A 16701-nucleotide genomic window follows, 5' to 3' on the forward strand; every position below is an offset into this window, starting at 1 on the left:
AATGCGGCAGCGGCAGCGCTGGGGAAGGGGAAGCATGAGTCGGCGCGCAGCGGCCCACTACTGACACCGGCCCTTCTGGCATTTGCCAGAAATGCCTGATGGCCAGTCTAACCGTGTGGAGACCTTTGTGGGTGAGCAGAATCAGTTTGAATTGGATCCTATAATGAATTGGCAGCCAGTGCAATGACTGATGAATAGTGTTGAGTAGGGTTGAGCGAAACGGGTCGGCAATTTTCAGAAGTCGCCGACTTTTGGCAAAGTCGGGTTTCATGAAACCCGACCCGACCCCTGTGTGGGGTTGGCCATGAAGTCGGCGATCTTCTGAATCTGGAATCGGAATTCCGATACTGATTCCTGATATGTTTAAGATATCGGGAATTGGTATTGGAATTCAGATTTAAGTGTAAAATAAAGAATAAAAATAAAAAATATCGCTATACTTACCCTCGGACGCGCCCTGGTACTAACCGGGAACCTTCCTTCGAAACAGCGCTTCCAGGACCTTGCGGTGACGGCTTGTGATTGGTCGCGCGACCGCCCATGTGACCGCTCGCGCGACCAATCAGAAGCCGTGACGTCACCGCAAGGTCCTGCAAGCGCTGATTCTTAGGAAGGAAGGCTGCTGGAAAAAAGTAGGGCGCGTCCGAGGGTGAGTATAACAATATTTTTTATTTTAATTCTTTATTTTACACTTAAATATGGATCGCAGAGTTTCCTCTCCTTCAGACCCTGGGAACCATTGGAAACCCAATGCACTGCATTGGGTTTCGAGTTTCGGCCGACTCCGACCCCGACTTTTTTATAGGATCGGCCGATTTCACTCGACCCGACTTTTGAAAAAGTCGGGTTTCGTGAAACCCGACCCGATCCTATAAAAGTAAAAGTCGCTCAACACTAGTGTTGAGCATTCCGATACCGCAAGTATCGGGTATCGGCTGATATTTGCAGTATCGGAATTCCGATACCGAGTTCCGATACTTTCAGTACATCGGAAACCGGAATTGGAAATTCCCATCATGCAAACTCCTGGTTTTATTTAAAACAGCCAATGAGGAATGATTTGAAGTGTGGGCACATCCTGCTCTGCATGGTGGGCATGTAACTACTGGCATGGCTGTGATTGGCTGCTGAAATGATGTCACAACGCCCTCTAAAAGTCGCTGCCACCATTTTGGGCTCACTCTGCTGTGAATTCAGTTAGGGACAGGACGCTGTGTTCTGACTGAGGGCCAGTTTAGAGATAGTGATTTGCTTCATTGTGATTAACCCAGGCTAATTTAGCAACCGCTGTGTTCACCTTGCTTTTGCCTTGCAGCGCTGTTCACAGCAGTCTGCAAGGTCTGCGTGTGAGTGCAGCTCGCTCTGTTGTCTGTCCACAGCCACAGCTGGTTGTGGTCAGCTAAGGGGGCTTCACTGCCTCATACTGCTAAGTCCATTGTCCATTTTTGCATTTAGTGCAGCCTGCTGCACATTTTTTCAAATATATCCTATTTCAGTGGCTTTCCATCTGTATCCTGCTAGATTGTGGAAAAACACTATATAGGATTAGATAGAGGAGCTTTTCTTGGCCTTACAGCGCCGTTCTCAGCTGTCTGCATGGTCTGCAGTTCCAGGCACTAACTGTGTATCTGGCAAAACCTCTAATCTGCTCCTCCTGATGTCCCTGTGCTCTAACACCGCCAGTTGGTGCCTGGAAGTGCTGTCCGCACAGTCAACAGTCGCTCCTCTGTTATTGGGGTTCAGTAATGTCAGCTGTTCCCCATCTGTGTGTGCGGCAATACCTCATATCTGCTCCTCCTGCTGTTTCTGGGCTCTATCACCGCCAGTTGGTGCCTGGAAGTGCTAGCTGCACAGTCAACACTTGCTGCCATGTTATTGGGTTTCAGTAACGTCAGCTGATTCCCAGCTGTGTATCTGGCAAAACCTCTAATCAGCTCCTCCTGCTGTCCCTGGGCCCTAGCACCGCCAGTTGGTGCCTGGAAGTGCTGTCCGCACAGTCAACAGTCGCTCCTCTGTTATTGGGGTTCAGTAACGTCAGTTGTTCCCCAGCTGTGTGTGCGGTGTCACGATATTGTATGAAATATCATATAAGTTTATTTTCTCTTGTTAGTCAGGCTGTGGGCTAAAAAAAAACCCTTCTCTCTGTGGCTCTCTTTGTCTCTTGGTGTTGGAATGTATGGGGGAAGAGGATTTTATTGCCTCTAGCTCTGAGAGCAAAGGAATTTACGACTACGCTCAAATCTCCTCTAGCAGAGAACTGTTTAGAAGTGTCTAGAAGTTTCAAGAAATCCACGAGAGTCCTTTGTTCTGTTTTTGTAAGATATTAGGCAAACCAATTAAGATAGGAACAGGAAAATGCATATTCTTAATCTCCCTCGGTGGATCTATCCATCACTCTAAACATAAGCTTCTAACCCCATCAGGTAAAAACATGGGGATTTCTCTGTAATGACGCATCACACATAGGACATATTTGATCTCATTAGAATGCCCATGTTAAGACGAGATGAATGCTGGGTTTGTTATGACCATGACATGTTCTGTAGCGGAGTTACAACCATTAGAGAAAATAGTCTAAATTTAGTTTAAACTGAGGAGGTGGAGGGACGGAGTAATACAACCCCTTTCAGTGATGTCCCAGGCTTCAGCTATAAGTTTGTTGGCCAGACTCCAGCAGTCAGTCTGCTGTTGGAAGAACATGTGAGTCTGATCTGAAGAGCTGTACCTCATGCATTGGGACTTTTGGGAGCTCCGCCCGCCAGCATGGTTTTTGCCTGAACTGATATGAACTGAGAACATGTGAGTTGTACCTTTTCTTATTTAATCCCTGTTTATTTTATAATTATCTTGTACATATTTTCAATTGTCTCATATTGTAACATCTTTATATAACCATTTATAAACACTGCCTGAAACTTTTGATGGGGTATATTATTTAATAATAGTTCGTTCTTCCTGTTCTAAACGTACCCTAAGTCTCCTGAAGGGAATTATGCTACTGTTTTGGGTTAGCTCCGGACCCGTTTAATCGAAGCTGGTGGCAACGTACCGTGTGCAGGCTTTTGGGTGTTGTTGTAGCGACTGCGGCATTGATAATTATTGTTCCTGCCTGAGTGGGAGTAGTTTATCGCATGCCCAATAGCCAGTACATAGCAGGCAGCCTTTCTGGCGACTTATTACTTAGAATAAGCCCCTGCTGTAAACTAAGAGGTCAATAGCCTTGTGTGTGTTTTTCATCACATTGTGGAGTGGAGGGATAACTAAGATAAGCCCCCCTGCACATGTGATAGCCGTCTGTTGGCCTAAAGTCACCCCGACCCGTGACGTAGGGGTGACGTCACAGTGTGAATCCTGACAAATTGGTAGCAAGGTGGTGGGATATATTAGAGCATTGGTGATTTGGTTTGAGCAATCATTCCTCTCACTAAAAACTTGGAAAGTTCTTGCGAGGACTCTGTGCAAATAAGTTTGGAGAACGAACTCAGTGTTTATTAGTCTTGAGACAATTGTGTACTGGTAATTATCCCCTCCCTTTCTCTTTGTTTTTCTGTCCTATCTTTTATTTGGCAACCATGGTTGTGCTGGGAGAAACCTTCTATGAGCAGCAGACCAGAGACACCCTTATTGCCTTATGCAAGTCACAGCACATTGACTTTGCAGGCAAAAACAAAGCCCAACTCGTCGCAGATCTGGTGCAATGAGAAGCCGCTCTAGACCACTCTCAGAGCTCAGAGGCCGCAGAAGCCAGCACAAGCGAACATGGTGCTGCAGCAGAGGTCCAACCATTGAATACGGGCCCAACTAGCAACCAGGGCGAATTGGACCCCCACCTGCAGGCGGCCTTGAAAGAATTCCCCACTGACGACCATGAGGGACGTCGGCAGCTGATTCAGCAATACCAGTAGGAGGCTGAGGCCCTGGCCGAGCGAGAGGCCCACCGAGCCGAGCGGCAAGCGGAGCGGGAGTACCAGCTGCAGATGGCCCATCTGCAAATGCAGGGCCCGTCCCAGTCCAGCCGTGAGCCCAACAGCACTCAGACCTTGAAGCCCCGGCCCGAGCACTTTCCTGTGATGGAAAAGGATGGGGACTTGGACACGTTTGAGAAAGCCTGCAGACGGTCCTGGCTGCCTACAGACCAATGGGCATGATACCTGACACCAGGGCTGAGAGGCAAAGCTCTGGAGGCGTTTGCTGCCCTCCCTCAAGAACAAGATGGAGACTATGAGGCCATCAAGCAGGCCCTGATAGCAAAGTACCAGCTTACACCTAAGGTGTACCGTAGAAAGTTCCGGACCCTCCAACCTGGCCCACACGACAGCTACAGTGATGTGGTGCATGGACTGGGGACCCACTTTGACCAGTGGACCCAAGGACTGTCAGTGACCACCTTTGCACAGCTGCGAGACCTGATGATCAAAGACCAGTTCTTACATCTTTGCCCAGCTGAGGTGCGACAGTTCGTGAAGGACAGAGAACCCAAAGACGTGACGAAAGCAGCGCAGATTGCCGATGCCTATGAGGCCAACCGTAGATCAGAAGCGCGGAAGCCAGTCACCACCAGCTGGAGAGGGGGTAAGCCTGCACCCAACGCCAGTACCCCTGCCAGCCAACACACCAGAGGTCCTGCCCCCGTGGCCAACAACACCAGACCTACCACCGAACCTCGCCAGTGTTACTACTGCAAGCGGCCTGGTCATATCAGTACCTTCTGTCTAGACAAGCAGAAGAACCCCCCAGCCAAGGCCCCAGGGCCTAATGCAGCAGTTCTTTTGGTGGGTGGTGTGGTTGGGAGGGTGTGTGACAACGTACAGCACGTCACTGTGGGAGGCCATGTTGCTACAGGCCTCAAGGACACCGGGGCTGAACGAACCCTCATCCGACCCGAACTGGCAGCCCCTGAAGAAATCATTCTGGGGAAAACCCTAACTGTTACTGGGATTGGGGGCATCAGCTGTCCCTTACCGATGGCCCGGGTTTATCTTGATTGGGGTGCCGGGAGCGGGGTGAAGGAAGTGGGGCTGTCTGATAATTTGCCCACTGATGTTTTGTTGGGGACTTATTTGGGGAGGATGGTTGCATACCACGTTCCTGACACCCCTCCCCAATCTGCTAATAAGGGTAACATTAACCCTGATGATGATGATGATGATGATGGGAAATCGCATGTGTTACCTGACCATGCTTTATCTTGTAATGATGCATCTAATAACCATTTTTTCCCTAGGATTGATGGTGAAAATGTTGTACTTGTGCCAACTGAACCTGATAATGATTTTTCTGTGAAGGTTAATGTGTCCATAGGTACAGACGTGCCCAGCCACGTCGCTCTGCGGAGTGAGACAGCTGAGGAACCCCTAACAGGGGCAAGTGTCGGTGCTACAGTAAATGGGGAGATGCATGGGAACCGTGAGGAAGGTGATGCCATGAAAGTGACCAATGCCACAGAGGAAGGTAACTGGCCCATAAGTAGCACTGCCCCTGGAGTGTTGGGGGTGGATGGGGAGGTAGAGCCCATAGCAGTGCCGGCTGATGGGTCTGTAGAAACCCCCAGGGAGACAGCCTACATAGCTGCTGTCACCCGCAGTCAGAGTGCCCGGAACGCAGATAGCTGTCGGCCTTCCGGACCCTCCTCAGTCATCAATGTGACTGAACCAGAGGTGGACCCAGAGCAGGTCCAAGAGGGTTCCCGTGGGGAAGGGACCCTGACATCGCTTCTGGCTTCCCCTAGCCAAGAGTTTCAGGCCGCTCTGCGCACAGATACGAGCCTAGAGAGTTTGAGACAACTCGCCGAGACGCTCACCTCCGAGACTGATAAGGAGAGGGTGTTCTGGGAATGAGGAAGGTTATACCGGGAGACAGTACCCGGAGAATCGCAAAAGGAGTGGTTGAGGGAAAGACAGCTTGTCGTCCCGCAGCAATTCCAGGGTGAGTTGTTACGGATTGCCCATGAGATCCCGCTAGCTGGACACTTGGGGATCAGCAAAACTAAGGCCCTGCTGTCTCAACACTTCTATTGGCCTAAGATGGGGACAGATGTGTCAAACTACTGCCGCTCCTGTATCACTTGTCAAAGAGTGGGGAAGGCGGGGCCTGCTCTTAAGGCTCCCCTGATCCCTTTACCAGTGATAGTGGAGCCTTTCCAGAGAATCGCGGTGGACATTGTGGGCCCACTGGCCGTCTCCAGCAGCTCTGGAAAGCAATACATCCTTACTGTGGTAGACTATGCTACCCGGTACCCAGAGGCAGTAGCTCTGTCGTCAACTAGGGCAGATAAGTGTTATGGCTGGCAATCAGGCAACACAGCGTGCAGTAATCAGCGCACATACAGAGATCTGGCAATAACCAAAAACAATAGGACGAGCTCTGAGACGTGGAATCTCTGTAGACTGCAGTACCTGATCTATCCTCACACAACTATAAGCAGCAGTGGATTGCGCCTAACAACTACCTATGCAACTCGGCACTGCCTGAGGAGCTGACTAGCCTGAAGATAGAAATACAAGCCTGACTTACCTCAGAGAAATACCCCAAAGGAATAGGCAGCCCCCCACATATAATGACTGTTAGCAAGATGAAAAGACAAACGTAGGAATGAAATAGATTCAGCAAAGTGAGGCCCGATATTCTAGACAGAGCGAGGATAGCAAAGAGAACTATGCAGTCTACAAAAAACCCTAAAACGAAAACCACGCAAAGGGGCAAAAAGACCCACCGTGCCGAACTAACAGCACGGCGGTGCACCCCTCTGCTTCTCAGAGCTTCCAGCAAAAGACAATAGCAAGCTGGACAGAAAAAAACAGAAAACAAACTAGAAGCACTTATCTAGCAGAGCAGCAGGCCCAAGGAAAGATGCAGTAGCTCAGATCCAACACTGGAACATTGACAAGGAGCAAGGAAGACAGACTCAGGTGGAGCTAAATAGCAAGGCAGCCAACGAGCTCACCAAAACACCTGAGGGAGGAAGCCCAGAGACTGCAATACCACTTGTGACCACAGAAGTGAACTCAGCCACAGAATTCACAACAGTACCCTCCCCTTGAGGAGGGGTCACCGAACCCTCACCAGAACCCCCAGGCCGACCAGGATGAGCCACATGAAAGGCACGAACAAGATCTGGGGCATGGACATCAGAGGCAAAAACCCAGGAATTATCTTCCTGAGCATAACCCTTCCATTTGACCAGATACTGGAGTTTCCGTCTAGAGACACGAGAATCCAAAATCTTCTCCACAATATACTCCAATTCCCCCTCCACCAAAACAGGGGCAGGAGGCTCCTCAGATGGAACCATAGGTGCCACGTATCTCCTCAACAACGACCTATGGAATACATTATGTATGGAAAAGGAGTCTGGGAGGGTCAGACGAAAAGACACCGGATTGAGAATCTCAGAAATCCTATACGGACCAATAAAACGAGGTTTAAATTTAGGAGAGGAAACCTTCATAGGAATATGACGAGAAGATAACCAAACCAAATCCCCAACACGAAGTCGGGGTCCCACACGGCGTCTGCGATTAGCGAAAAGCTGAGCCTTCTCCTGGGACAAAGTCAAATTGTCCACTACCTGAGTCCAGATCTGCTGCAACCTGTCCACCACAGAATCCACACCAGGACAGTCCGAAGACTCAACCTGTCCTGAAGAGAAACGAGGATGGAACCCAGAATTGCAGAAAAATGGAGAGACCAAGGTAGCCGAGCTGGCCCGATTATTAAGGTCGAACTCAGCCAACGGCAAAAATGACACCCAATCATCCTGGTCAGCGGAAACAAAACATCTCAGATATGTTTCCAAGGTCTGATTGGTTCGTTCGGTCTGGCCATTAGTCTGAGGATGGAAGGCCGAGGAGAAAGATAGGTCAATGCCCATCCTACCACAAAAGGCTCGCCAGAACCTCGAGACAAACTGGGAACCTCTGTCAGAAACAATATTCTCAGGAATGCCATGTAAACGAACCACATGCTGGAAGAACAAAGGCACCAAATCAGAGGAGGAAGGCAATTTAACCAAGGGCACCAGATGGACCATTTTAGAAAAGCGATCACAGACCACCCAAATGACCGACATTTTTTGAGAAACGGGAAGGTCAGAAATGAAATCCATCGAAATATGTGTCCAAGGCCTCTTCGGGACCGGCAAGGGCAAAAGCAACCCACTGGCATGTGAACAGCAGGGCTTAGCCCTAGCACAAATTCCACAGGACTGCACAAAAGCACGCACATCCCGTGACAGAGATGGCCACCAGAAGGATCTAGCAACCAACTCCCTGGTACCAAAGATTCCTGGATGACCGGCCAGCACCGAACAATGAAGTTCAGAGATAACTTTACTAGTCCACCTATCAGGGACGAACAGTTTCTCGGCCGGACAACGATCAGGTTTATTAGCCTGAAATTTCTGCAACACTCTCCGCAAATCAGGGGAGATGGCAGACACAATGACTCCTTCCTTGAGGATACTCGCCGGCTCAGATAACCCCGGAGAGTCGGGCACAAAACTCCTAGACAGAGCATCCGCCTTCACATTTTTAGAGCCCGGAAGGTATGAAATCACAAAATCAAAACGAGCAAAAAATAACGACCAACGGGCCTGTCTAGGATTCAAGCGCTTGGCAGACTCGAGATAAGTCAAGTTCTTATGATCAGTCAATACCACCACGCGATGCTTAGCACCCTCAAGCCAATGACGCCACTCCTCGAATGCCCACTTCATGGCCAGCAACTCTCGGTTGCCCACATCATAATTACGCTCAGCAGCAGAAAATTTCCTGGAAAAGAAAGCACATGGTTTGAACACTGAGCAACCAGAACCTCTCTGTGACAAAACCGCCCCTGCACCAATCTCAGAAGCATCAACCTCGACCTGGAACGGAAGAGAAACATCAGGTTGACACAACACAGGGGCACAGCAAAAACGACGCTTCAACTCCTGAAAAGCTTCCACGGCAGCAGAAGACCAATTAACCAAATCAGCACCCTTCTTGGTCAAATCGGTCAATGGTCTGGCAATGCTAGAAAAATTACAGATGAAGCGACGATAAAAATTAGCAAAGCCCAGGAATTTCTGCAGACTTTTTAGAGATGTCAGCTGAGTCCAATCCTGGATGGCCTGAACCTTAACCGGATCCATCTCGATAGTAGAAGGGGAAAAGATGAACCCCAAAAATGAAACTTTCTGCACACCGAAGAGACACTTTGATCCCTTCACGAACAAGGAATTAGCACGCAGTACCTGGAAAACCATTCTGACTTGCTTCACATGAGACTCCCAATCATCTGAGAAGATCAAAATGTCATCCAAGTAAACAATCAAGAATTTATCCAGATACTCACGGAAAATGTCATGCATAAAAGACTGAAAAACAGATGGAGCATTGGCAAGTCCGAACGGCATCACCAGATACTCAAAATGACCCTCGGGCGTATTAAATGCCGTTTTCCATTCATCTCCCTGCCTGATTCTCACCAGATTATACGCACCACGAAGATCAATCTTAGTAAACCAACTAGCCCCCTTAATCCGAGCAAACAAGTCAGAAATCAATGGCAAGGGATACTGAAACTTAACAGTGATCTTATTAAGAAGGCGGTAATCAATACACGGTCTTAGCGAACCATCCTTCTTGGCTACAAAAAAGAACCCTGCTCCCAATGGTGACGACGATGGGCGAATATGTCCCTTCTCCAGGGACTCCTTCACATAACTGCGCATAGCGGTGTGTTCAGGTACGGACAAATTAAATAAACGACCCTTAGGGAATTTACTACCAGGAATCAAATCGATAGCACAATCACAATTCCTATGCGGAGGTAGGGCATCAGACTTGGACTCTTCAAATACATCCTGAAAGTCCGACAAGAACTCTGGGATGTCAGAAGGAATGGATGACGAAATAGACAAAAATGGAACATCACCATGTACTCCCTGACAACCCCAGCTGGTTACCGACATAGAGTTCCAATCCAATACTGGATTATGGGTTTGTAGCCATGGCAACCCCAACACGACCACATCATGCAAATTATGCAGTACCAGAAAGCGAATAACTTCCTGATGTGCAGGAGCCATGCACATGGTCAGCTGGGCCCAGTACTGAGGCTTATTCTTGGCCAAAGGTGTAGCATCAATTCCTCTCAACGGAATAGGACACCGCAAAGGCTCCAAGAAAAATCCACAACGTTTAGCATAATCCAAATCCATCAGATTCAGGGCAGCGCCTGAATCCACAAACGCCATGACAGAATACGATGACAAAGAGCACATTAAGGTAATGGACAAAAGGAATTTGGACTGTACAGTACCAATAACGGCAGAGCTATCGAACCGCCTAGTGCGTTTAGGACAATTAGAAATAGCATGAGTAGAATCACCACAATAGAAACACAGTCTGTTCAGACGTCTGTGTTCTTGCCGTTCTACTTTAGTCATAGTCCTGTCGCACTGCATAGGCTCAGGTTTACTCTCAGGCAGTACCGCCAGATGGTGCACAGATTTACGCTCGCGCAAGCGACGACCGATCTGAATGGCCAAGGACATAGACTCATTCAAACCAGCAGGCATAGGAAATCCCACCATTACATCCTTAAGAGCTTCAGAGAGACCCTTTCTGAACAAAGCCGCTAGTGCAGATTCATTCCACAGAGTGAGTACTGACCATTTCCTAAATTTCTGACAATATACTTCTACATCATCCTGACCCTGGCATAAAGCCAGCAGATTTTTCTCAGCCTGATCCACTGAATTAGGCTCATCGTAAAGCAATCCCAGCGCCTGGAAAAATGCATAAACATTACTCAATGCAGAATCTCCTGGTGCAAGAAAAAACGCCCAGTCCTGTGGGTCGCCGCGCAAAAAAGAAATAATAATCAAAACCTGTTGAATAGGATTACCAGAAGAATGAGGTTTCAAGGCCAAAAATAGCTTACAATTATTTCTGAAGCTCAGGAACTTAGTTCTGTCACCAAAAAACAAATCAGGAATCGGAATTCTTGGTTCTAGCATCGATTTCTGATCAATAGTATCTTGAATCTTTTGTACATTTACAACGAGATTATCCATTGAGGAGCACAGAGCCTGAATATCCATGTCCACAGCTGTGTCCTGAAGCACTCTAATGTCTAGGGGAAAAAAAAGACTGAAGACAGAGCTAAGAAAAAAAAATGATGTCAGGATTTCTTTTTTCCCTCTATTGGGAATCATTGGTGTGGCTCCTTGTACTGTTATGGCTGGCAATCAGGCAACACAGCGTGCAGTAATCAGCGCACATACAGAGATCTGGCAATAACCAAAAACAATAGGACGAGCTCTGAGACGTGGAATCTCTGTAGACTGCAGTACCTGATCTATCCTCACACAACTATAAGCAGCAGTGGATTGCGCCTAACAGCTACCTATGCAACTCGGCACTGCCTGAGGAGCTGACTAGCCTGAAGATAGAAATACAAGCCTGACTTACCTCAGAGAAATACCCCAAAGGAATAGGCAGCCCCCCACATATAATGACTGTTAGCAAGATGAAAAGACAAACGTAGGAATGAAATAGATTCAGCAAAGTGAGGCCCGATATTCTAGACAGAGCGAGGATAGCAAAGAGAACTATGCAGTCTACAAAAAACCCTAAAACGAAAACCACGCAAAGGGGCAAAAAGACCCACCGTGCCGAACTAACAGCACGGCGGTGCACCCCTCTGCTTCTCAGAGCTTCCAGCAAAAGACAATAGCAAGCTGGACAGAAAAAAACAGAAAACAAACTAGAAGCACTTATCTAGCAGAGCAGCAGGCCCAAGGAAAGATGCAGTAGCTCAGATCCAACACTGGAACATTGACAAGGAGCAAGGAAGACAGACTCAGGTGGAGCTAAATAGCAAGGCAGCCAACGAGCTCACCAAAACACCTGAGGGAGGAAGCCCAGAGACTGCAATACCACTTGTGACCACAGAAGTGAACTCAGCCACAGAATTCACAACAGATAAGGTGGCAGATGCCTTGTTGGCCATCTTTTCATGTGTAGGATTTCCCAGGGAAATGCTTACTGATCAAGGGACCCAATTTATGTCTCGCCTAATGGAGGCTCTCTGTAAGCGAATGCAGGTGAAGCACCTGGTATCGAGTGCGTATCACCCACAGACCAATGGCTTGTGTGAACGCTTCAATGGTACCCTCAAACAGATGCTACGCATGCTGGTTGAGACCCAAGGGCGCGACTAGGAGCGGTACCTCCCACACCTGCTATTCGCTTACCGAGAGGTTCCGCAGGCCTCGACGGGGTTCTCCCCTTTTGAGCTCCTGTACGGCAGGCGAGTCCGGGTCCCCTTGGGCTGGTAAGAGAATCCTGGGAAGAGGAGCTGAACCCTTCTGAAGTGTCCATAGTGGAGTATGCCTTGCGCTTCCGTGACAAGATGCAGACCTTGACGCAGTTGGTGCATGACAACATGAAGCAGGCTCAGGCTGACCAGAAGCACTGGTACGACCAGAATGCCCGGGAGCGGACCTACCACATGGGTCAAAAGGTGTGGGTGCTGGTCCCCGTACCAAAGGATAAGCTTCAGGCAGCCTGGGAGGGCCCATACGTCATCCACCAACAGCTCAACCCGGTCACATACGTGGTCACGCTTGACCACGCTTGGGGTAGGCGAAAGGCCTTTCACATCAACATGATGAAGGCTCATCACGAACGTGAACCTTTCGTCCTACCGGTCTGCAGCTTACCCGAGGACGGAGAGGAAGACACCCTCCTGGACATGCTGGCCCAAGCCAAGGACGGTGGGTCCATCGAGGACGTGGAGGTAAGCGCCTCATTAACTGAACCCCAGCGGTTGCAGTTGCAAACCACACTGGAACCCTTCCGGGTCGTGTTCTCCAACCGACCTGGGAGGACTGAGTTAGCAGTCCACGAGGTGGACACCGGGAATCACGCCCCACTACGGCGAACACCCTATCAAATCTCTGACCAGATGCAGCAGATTATGCGCCAAGAGATCAATGAGATGTTACAGCTGGGGGTGATTCAACGGTCAAAGAGCGCGTGGGCCTCACCTGTAGTTCTCGTGCCAAAGAAAGACCGGATCACCTGGTTCTGCATGGACTACAGGGGGCTCAATGCCATCACAGCCTCTGACGCGCACCCAATGCCACGCATCGAGGAGCTGCTTGAGAGGTTAGCTGGCGCAAAATACCTGACAATAATGGATCTGAGTAGAGGATACTGGCAGATTCCCCTGAGCCCCGAGGCGCAGGAGAAGTCTGCCTTTATCACACCCTTTGGACTGTACGAGTCCACGGTCATGCCCTTCGGCATGAAGAATGCTCCTGCCACTTTCCAGCGGATGGTCAACTTCCTGCTTCAGGGACTGGAGAAGTACGCCGTGGCATATTTGGATGACATTGCCATCTTCAGTCCCTCCTGGAAGGAACACCTGCAGCATCTCGAGGAGGTGCTCAGACGAATTCACCAAGCAGGACTGACTATCAAGCCGGGAAAGTGCCAGATGGGCATGAGGGAGGTCCACTACCTGGGTCACCGGGTAGGCTGAGGCACCCTAAAGCCAGAGCCTGACAAAGTGGGAGTGATCGTGAACTGGCCCACTCCCGGGACCAAGAGACAGGTAATGTCCTTCCTGGGCACTGCAGGGTACTATAGGCGCTTCGTACAGCACTATAGTAGCCTGGCAAAACCCTTGACGAACCTCACCAGGAAGAAGCTACCCCACATCGTCAACTGGACCGATGGCTGTGAGGGGGCCTTCCAGGCATTGAAAACAGCACTGTGCAACGCCCCTGTGTTGAAAGCAGTAAACAGCAGTCGACCGTTCTTGGTGCAGACTGATGCCAGCGAGTTTGGCCTTGGTGCTGTGCTCAGCCAGGTTGACTCCGAGGACCAAGAGCACCCTGTGTTATACCTGAGCCGGAAACTTTTGCCGAGTGAAGTGGCCTACTCCACCATCGAGAAGGAGTGCCTGGCCATAGTCTGGGCCCTGCAGCGCTTGCAGCCCTACTTGTACGGTCGCCCCTTCACTGTGGTGACCGACCACGACCCTCTGCGCTGGCTAGACGCCATTTGTGGAACCAACGGCAAGTTGCTACGCTGGAGCCTTGCCCTTCATCAGTTTGACTTCACCATTGAACACAAAATGGGCAGGGAGCATGGGAATGCAGATGGACTGTCCCGCCAGGGTGAACCTACTGAGGTGCGCATGGAGGCATACCGAGGGGTTCTGCCTCCATAGCACACACCAAAAGGGAAGATGTCACGATATTGTATGAAATATCATATAAGGTTAGTTTCTCTTGTTAACCAGGCTGTGGGCTAAAAAAACCCTTCTCTCTATGGCTCTCTTTGCCTCTTTGTGTTGGAATGTATGGGGAAAGAGGATTTTATTGCCTCTAGCTCTGAGAGCAAAGGAATTTATGACTAGGCTCAAATCTCCTCTAGCAGAGAACTGTTTAGAAGTGTCTAGAAGTTTCCAGAAATCCATGAGATTCCTTTGTTCTGTTTTTGTAAGATATTAGGCAAACCAATTAAGATAGGAACAGGAATATGCATATTCTTAATCTCCCTCGTGGATCTATCCATCACTCTAAACATGAGCTTCTAACGCCATCAGTTAAAAACATAGGGATTTCTCTGTAATGACGTATCACACATAGGACATATTTGATCTCATTAGAATGCCCATGTTAAGACGAGATGAATGCTAAGTTTGTTATGACCATGACATGTTCTGTAGTGGAGTTACTAGCATTAGCGAAAATAGTCTAAAGTTAGTTTAAACTGAGGAGGTAGGAGGGACGGAGTAATCCAACCCCTTTCTGTGATGTCCCAGGCTGCAGCTATAAGTTTGCTGGCCAGACTCCAGTAGTCAGTCTGCTGTTGGAAGAACATGTAAGTCTGATCTGAAGAGCTGTACCTCATGCATTGGGACTTTTGGGAGCTCCACCCGCCAGCATGGTTTTTGCCTGAACTGATATGAACTGAGAACATGCGAGTTGTACCTTTTCTTATTTAATCCCTGTTTATTTTATAATTATCTTGTACATATATTCAATTGTCTCATATTGTAACATCTTTATATAACCGTTTATAAACACTGCCTGAAACTTTTGATGGGGTATATTATTTAATAATAGTTCGTTCTTGCTGTTCTAAACGTACCCTAAGTCTCCTGAAGGGAATTACGCTACTGTTTTGGGTTAGCTTCGGACCCGTTTAATCGAAGCTGGTGGCAGCGTACCGTGTGCAGGCTTTTGGGTGTTGTTGTAGCGACTGCGGCATTGATAATTATTGTTCCTGCCTGAGCGGGAGTAGTTTATCGCATCGCTGCAGCGTGCCCAATAGCCAGTACATAGTAGGCAGCCTTTCTGGTGACTAATTACCCCAGGTGCAGTACCTAATCTGACCTGAGAGTAAGTGGGGCGCCAGAGAGCTGCAAGTTTTAAGTTGAACTGTAAGCGGGATATACATAAATCCCTGCAGTTCGTGGTATATTGAAGTGCAGAGGGATACCTAGAATAAGCCCCTGCTGTAAACTAAGAGGTCAATAGCCTTGTGTGTGTTTTTCATCACATTGTGGAGTGGAGGGATAACTAAGATAAGCCCCCCTGCACATGTGATAGCCGTCTGTTGGCCTAACGTCACCCCGGCCCGTGACGTAGGGGTGACGGTCACGGTGTGAATCGTGGCATGCGGCAATACCTCTAATCTGCTCCTCCTGCTGTCCCTGGGCTCTAACACCGCCAGTTGGTGCCTGGTAGTGCTGTCCGCACAGTCAACAGTCGCTCCTCTGTTATTGAGGTTCAGTAACGTCAGCTGTTCCCCTGCTGTGTGTGCGGCAATACCTCATATCTACTCCTCCTGCTGTCCCTGGGCTCTTACACCGCCAGTTGGTGCCTGGAAGTGCTGTCCGCACAGTCAACAGTCGCTCCTCTGTTATTGGGGTTCAGTAACGTCAGCTGTTCCCCAGCTGTGTATGTGGCAATACCTCATATCTGCTCCGCCTGCTGTCCTTGGGCTCTATCACCGCTAGTTGGTGCCTGGAAGTGCTTGCTGCACAGTCAACACTTGCTGCTGTGTTATTGGGTTTCAGTAACGTCAGCTAAGTCCCAGCTGTGTATCTGGCAAAACCTCTAATCTGCTCCTTCTGCTGTCCCTGGGCTCTAACACAGCCAGTTGGTGCCTGGAAGTGCTGTCCGCACAGTCAACAGTCGCTCCTCTGTTTTTTCGGGTTCAGTAACGTCAGCTGTTCCCCAGCTGTGTGTGCGGCAATACCTTATATCTGCTCCTCCTGCTGTCCCTAGGCTCTAACACCGCCAGTTGGTGCCTGGAAGTGCTGTCCGCACAGTCAACAGTCGCTCCCCTGTTATTGGGGTTCAGTAACATCAGCTGTTCCCCAGCTGTGTGTGCATAAATACCTCATATCTGCTCCTCCTGCTGTCCCTGGGCTCCAACACTGCCAGTTGGTACTTGAAAGTGCTGTTCGCACAGTCAACACTTGCTGCCGTGTTATTGGGTTTCAGTAATGTCAGCTAGTTTCCAGCTGTGTATCTGGCAAAACCTCTAATCGGCTCCTCCTGCTGTCCCTGGGCTCTAACACCGCCAGTTGGTGCCTGGAAGTGCTGTCCGCACAGTCAACAGTTGCTCCTCTGTTATTGGGTTCAGTAACGTCAGCTGTGTGTGCGGCAATACCTCATATCTGCTCCTCCTG

Source organism: Ranitomeya imitator, chromosome 1 (genome assembly GCF_032444005.1).
Source record: "Ranitomeya imitator isolate aRanImi1 chromosome 1, aRanImi1.pri, whole genome shotgun sequence".
NCBI lineage: Eukaryota > Metazoa > Chordata > Amphibia > Anura > Dendrobatidae > Ranitomeya > Ranitomeya imitator.